The sequence below is a fragment of the Siphateles boraxobius genome, unplaced genomic scaffold (assembly GCF_051911475.1).
Source record: "Siphateles boraxobius isolate OS27281-9 unplaced genomic scaffold, OSU_SipBor_1 22, whole genome shotgun sequence".
NCBI lineage: Eukaryota > Metazoa > Chordata > Actinopteri > Cypriniformes > Leuciscidae > Siphateles > Siphateles boraxobius.
Genome location: NW_027508833.1, coordinates 8,483,098 through 8,489,097, shown reverse-complemented (window position 1 = coordinate 8,489,097; position 6,000 = coordinate 8,483,098).

Below are 6,000 nucleotides of genomic sequence, written 5' to 3'. Positions count from 1 at the left end.
GCAAAGAAATGCCATGGGTCTGCGGAATTTGCATAGCGTATCTCCGCCTTACCTCGTGGGTATAAAAGGAGAACGCCGGCAACAGGCAGATATGTTTCTTCGCTGAGGAGCCAAGACTGAGCTCAGGCGATCCCCGCGGTACAGCGGAAAGTGGCAGGAAGACGTAACGTCTCCGTTCCCCACTCAGGGAACGAGGATTACATACGTAACCGAGACGTTCCCTTTCGTTGTCACTCAGAGTTACGTCGGATGACGACGAATGGGGTTACCAGTCTAATCACACCACCTTCTCAGCTGTCTTCCAGTGCCCTGCGTAAATCTGAGATCCCTGTCGTGAGACTGGCACGGACGAAGGACTCCTATTTAGCACAGGAATACCAAGGTACACTGGGGAGCATATCCCAAAGTTTAGGGGAAATATGCAATTACTGCCAACCCAGAGGGGGGACTTAGAAAATTCACATATGACCCAAAGGGATGCATATGGAGAACACTGGGGTGTCCAGCCGCAGGTGGAATATTTCAACCCCAGGGGTGGCAAGGTGGCTTGCCAAGGGAAAGACACATGCTCAGAGAGGCTTACAGTGGAATACACATGTGGGGGTCGCTCAGAGGAGGGACCATGCACACGGGAGGCACCTAGCCGACTTGCAGGCAATAGACACTGACGCCGATGTCAGGAGTGCTGGAGGAACTCAGGGCTTTTGGAGAAGCTCACCAGAGGAAATATCGCACGTATCCAGTCCGTGGAGTGGAATGGCGAGCAAGCGAAGACACCTGAGCGGATCCAGTACTAGCTGGTTGAAGCGAGTACATGAGAGGACACTGGCTCCACTCGGAGATTGTAGAATCTGGCGAATGTGTTAGGTGTCGCCCAGCCTGCAGCTCTTCAGATGTTTGTTAGCGAGGCGCCATGCGCTAGAGCCCAAGAGGACGCCACACTCCGGGTGGAGTGGGCAGTCACACCAAGGGGGCACGGTCGACCTTGCTGCTTGTATGCCAAGGCAATGGCGTCCACTATCCAGTGAGACAACCTTTGCTTGGAAGAGCCTTTCCCTTCAGCTTCCCCCATAAGAGACAAAGAGCTGGTCTGAGGTCCTGAAACACTGCGTCCTATCTACATAGGCGCGGAGAGCGCGTACTGGACAGAGCAGCTCAAGGCTGGGTCTGCCTCCTCCAGGGGCAGCGCTTGCAGGTTCACCACCTGGTCCCGGAAGGGAGTGGTAGGAACCTTGGGCACGTATCCAGGCCGGGGTCTCAGGATCACGTGAGAGTAAGCCGGCCCGAACTCCAGGCACGCTTCGTCAACGGAGAATGAGTGCAGGTCCCCTACCCTCTTGATGGAGGCCAGTGCAACCAGGAGCGCTGTCTTCATAGACAGGAATTTAAGCTTGACTGATTGCAGGGGCTCAAATGGAGCACTCTTCAGGGCAGTGAGAACCACTGAGAGGTCCAAAGAGGGAACGAGAGGAGGGCGAGGCGGATTTAGTCTCCTCGCTCCTCTCAGGAACCTGATAACCAGGTCGTGCTTCCCCATCGACTTACCTTCGATGAGGTCATGGTGTGCGGCAATAGCGGCAACATAGACCTTCAGGGTGGAGGGAGACAGCCTTCGCTCCAGCCCCTGTTGAAGGAAGGAAAGCACAACGCTGATCGAGCATTTCCGGGGGTCTTCTCGGTGAGAAGAGCACCAGCTGACGAAGAGGTTCCACTTCGACGCATAGACGTGTCACGCAGACCCGTCGCTATGGGCGGGCCATAGGGGGCCGGGCCCGCCCCAAAAAATGCTTGTGCCCCCCCACTTTAGGCACAGATAATTTAATTTTAATATTATCATAGTTGCTAATTTTGTGTTGCATTCTTTATCATTAAAACGTAAAGAAAAATATACGTTAAAACTTTAAAAATATAAAGAAACAATGGTGTGATTTCATTTGATTGATGGGAATCTACACTGCAACAGCCTATCACGGCCTTACTAAAAATAATGTTAGGCTACGTACAACTAAGCCGCTCAACAGTTACCGCGCATTTTTGAAAGCTGTTTCAAAACGAGGTTTCCCCGGCATACTCGCTTCAGTTCCTTCAGAGTGGAAGAATACTTCGACGAGGAGGTTCTGCTCGGAGAAACGCCGCCTCCCACTGTACTGACAGGAGGGACTGGAGAGAGGACAGCGCTGCCTCCACTCAAAGTACCGGTAGATTCAAAGTCTCTGTGCGAGTGTATGTGCGTGCGTGTGTATGTCTCATGGCAATGCATATCTCTCTGTTGACTGCTTTAAAATGCAATGTTTGAGAGATGCTTCTGGTGTTACATCTAATATGTTGTATAGTCAAGTGTTTTATGGATATTCATAACATTGCTTCTATGTAATGTGGTGTAGGCTATAGGCTACCTGGTCATATTGCGGTTGGTTAACGTTATATGTTTAAAAGTGATGATTACGTGCTGCGCGACTAGAGTTGATTATTATAAATATACGTAGGCTGTAGGCTTATAATAATTGTGCCCCCCCATGCATTTCACATGCCCCCCTTAAGACTGAGGTCTGGCGACGGGTCTGGTGTCACGTGGACGACGCCCTAGCGGAAGTGATGGTAGCCACCACCGCTGGTGGTAGGGTACTCAAACCTGCCTCGTCCCATCGAGGAGCCGCACGTGGAGGTTCCAGAGATCGGGACGAGGGTGCCATAGGGTGCCCCGTCCCTGAGGAAGAAGGGGGAGGGGGGAGGGGGGGGCAGTGCTGGAGAGGGCTGTGGCGTCCGCCCCGTGAACGGGCGGGGTGGGAGCCGCAGGAGAGCGCCTTCGGCAGTGGGCAGACCGAGGGATCTGAGCGGACGGCGGGGCCGTCGGGACAGAATCAATGTCAGTCTGCTCATGGGCGGCTGAGAGCTGTTGGGCAAGCCCTCAACCGCACCGCCGAAGAGGCCGACCTGGGATATGGGAATGTCGGACAGACAGGTCCGCGCGACATCCAGCACATCAGACAGGTTCAGCCACAGAATGGTGAGCATCACCTGACCCAGGGAGCGTACGGCCACTTTCGTCGCTCAGAGAGCAAGGTCAGTGGCGGCGCGCAGCTCAGTGAAGAGCCCTCGTGCAGGTCCATGAGCATCTGGGTCAGGTGGACCAGCAGAATGACCATGGCAAGCAGTGAGGCGGCTGCCAGTCCCGTGGCCCTATAGGATCTCGCCACAAGCGTAGACGAAAAACTACAGGCCACGGGTGGGTGCTTAGGATTGCGCCGAGAAGAAGCGCTCTGAGGACACATAGCATCGCAACAGAGCGTTCAGCCGGGGGGACCCCAGTGTACCCATGGGCAGCGGCCCCATCGAGGGGAGGAAAGGCGGATGAGATCAGCGAGCGGTCCCGAGAAGACAAGGGGTCTTCTTGGACTTCGAGATCTCATCATAAACGTCCGGGAAGAGAGGTTTTGGGGTTTGCCGTGGACGAGGGTCGGCGGCCTTACCCAAAACCCATCGTCCCAGGAAAGCATGGCCATCATCTCCGGATCAGACTCAGGCACAGCCGTATGCACCCCGGAAGGTGGCAGCTGTGATGAGCCCTCACTTCCAGAAGACTCAAACCCACCTAGTGATCCTGCAACAGACATGGCATCTTCCTCTGTAGCTTCAACTGAAACACGCGGGCCACCAAAGGGTAGACTCGCGGGAATCAGCAGTTCACTAGCGGGCACCGTCATTGAAGAGGGGGGCTGGGGTCGCGGACACATAGTCGGCGCCTTGATCCAGACCGTAACCCTCAGGTCACCCTGGCCACCAGCCGAAGATCGGGGGGTGGATGAGGGGACTCTCACTCTTGCGAGTTCACCGAGTCTCGACCTATATATGACGCGATGATCACGTTCCCAGCGAAAACATGAGTCACCCACGAGCGCTGTTCAAGCATGATCAAAGCCCAAACACACTAGACAGCGCTCGTGCCCATCAGAGTCCGATACCAGTCCGCTGCAACCAGAAATGCACGGGCGAGCCGTCTTTAAAAAGACGTGCCGCGTGCGAGCTCTTTTATCTGAGGAGAAAAAGACTCCGCGATGTTGAAGCACACAGGGAGACACACACACACACTGGCAGATCACTGCACAGATCAGCAGGCACTGTGAGCTCGCTGCAGATCGCCGTCACACCAACACCGGAGAGAGAAGCTCGTCTCGTAGAGCGAAGTCAGAGATGACTGTGGAGTGAAGAAATACTCTTGGCTCCGAAGCGAAAAAACATATCTGCCTGTTGCCAGCGTCCTCCTTTTATACCCACGAGGTAAGGCGGAGATACGCTATGCAAATTCCGCAGACCCATGGCATTTCTTTGCCATTGGCTCGTTTTGTAATACTCGAAGTCGATAGGTGTTCTAAGCGAAACCCCATTCGTCGTCATCCGACGTAACTCGGAGTGACAACGAAAGGGAACAGGGGAATTGTGTTCAGTAAATTTCACATGGTGTGTTCTTCTTAAATATGACTCCATCCTTTTAAGGGATTAAATGGAATTAAATTAAATGTTTGTTTCTCTTGTTGGTGTTGATGGATGGGGACTTTAATTTCTTTGTTTGGATAAAAACAATGAATATGAGACATATGCGTTTAGCCAACCTTGACCAAAAATAACATTACTTCGAACATTACTTGAGCTGTTCTGTCCAATGAGTGAAGAATTTTGAAAAAGTGAGAAATTGGTCAGCAAATAATAACTGTTATTGTAGATTTTTTTATTATTATTATTTAAACCTCCTCACATGTAAAATTAAAGTTAGTCCCTAATTGAGATTTAAATCGTATGTATGAAGTTATGGAGCAACCAGGGACGTGCACAGGAATTATGAGGGGCAGTTGCTCTGACCTGAAAAAAGGGCTTCCTGTACATTCAGTTGTGCTTCTTGCTCGTATTCAGTTCTGATGGTAGGCTACGGGCAACTACGCATGATTTGAGGTATGATTGCGTAAAGGGAACAGGAATTCCGGTAGGCAACAGAATCGACTGCTAAACCCAGGGCCGATCCTGAACTCCCCCTGGGGCCCTAAGCAAAAGGGGCCCTCTACCTGACCTGTGACGCCGTGAGCTATGTAAACCATTTGCCATTGCCACACAATCACACCTGACACTTCAGTGGTCCCAATACAATCCTCCCTCCTTGAAACAAAACAGTCAAAGAATAAGTACAACAATATAGAACAGAATGAGGTTCAAACAAACAATATTTTCTGAATAGAGTATTTTCTATAGAATGTTAACATAACAAGTGAATATTAACGTAAACATAAATAAGAAGAAAATAATAAATTATAACCCTGAGCTTTGGCTTTTGGGATTAACTTTGGTTCTCTCTACAGCCTGGGTATTTTCGGCATCAGTATGATTTTTTTTATTTATTATTATGCATGTTGAAGCAATTCTTGATTTATGGTTATTATTTACTGAGGGATGTGCATCCATATTGACCAGTATGTCCAGCTAATCAACATTTTAAATTCAATATAGACTATAAATCAATAGTCAATCAATGTCAAATTGTCAATACATTGCTTTCTATCTTGCATAATTAGTGCAGTTGTTTAGAGTTTTTAACTACACTGAGACTAGATAATCAGTTTCTTGTTTTATAAACGTGACTTTGATTGGGAGTGCCATCATTCACGTGCATGTATTGTACAGTATGTCTGGTCTCCACATATTTCTGCGTGAAAAATGCGAGTTTCATTTCGTGCACGCGCATATGAACGCACGATAACACACGCGACGCGGTTATGTTTTCCGAGCTGCAGTAAACAAACACCGTTGCACTTTGTCGTTTATCAAAAACAAACGTAATAATTTTTTTTATTTTACTCTCACTTTTGTCAGGCACAAAGTGATGCAAGAGATGCACTGCCTGCCCAGCTAGGTTAGCAAGACCGAAAAACATCAAACTTTGCTGACATCAAACTTAGAGAGGAGAGAACACAAGTTTACCTGATTGTTGTTCCCGCAATTCACTCTCATGGG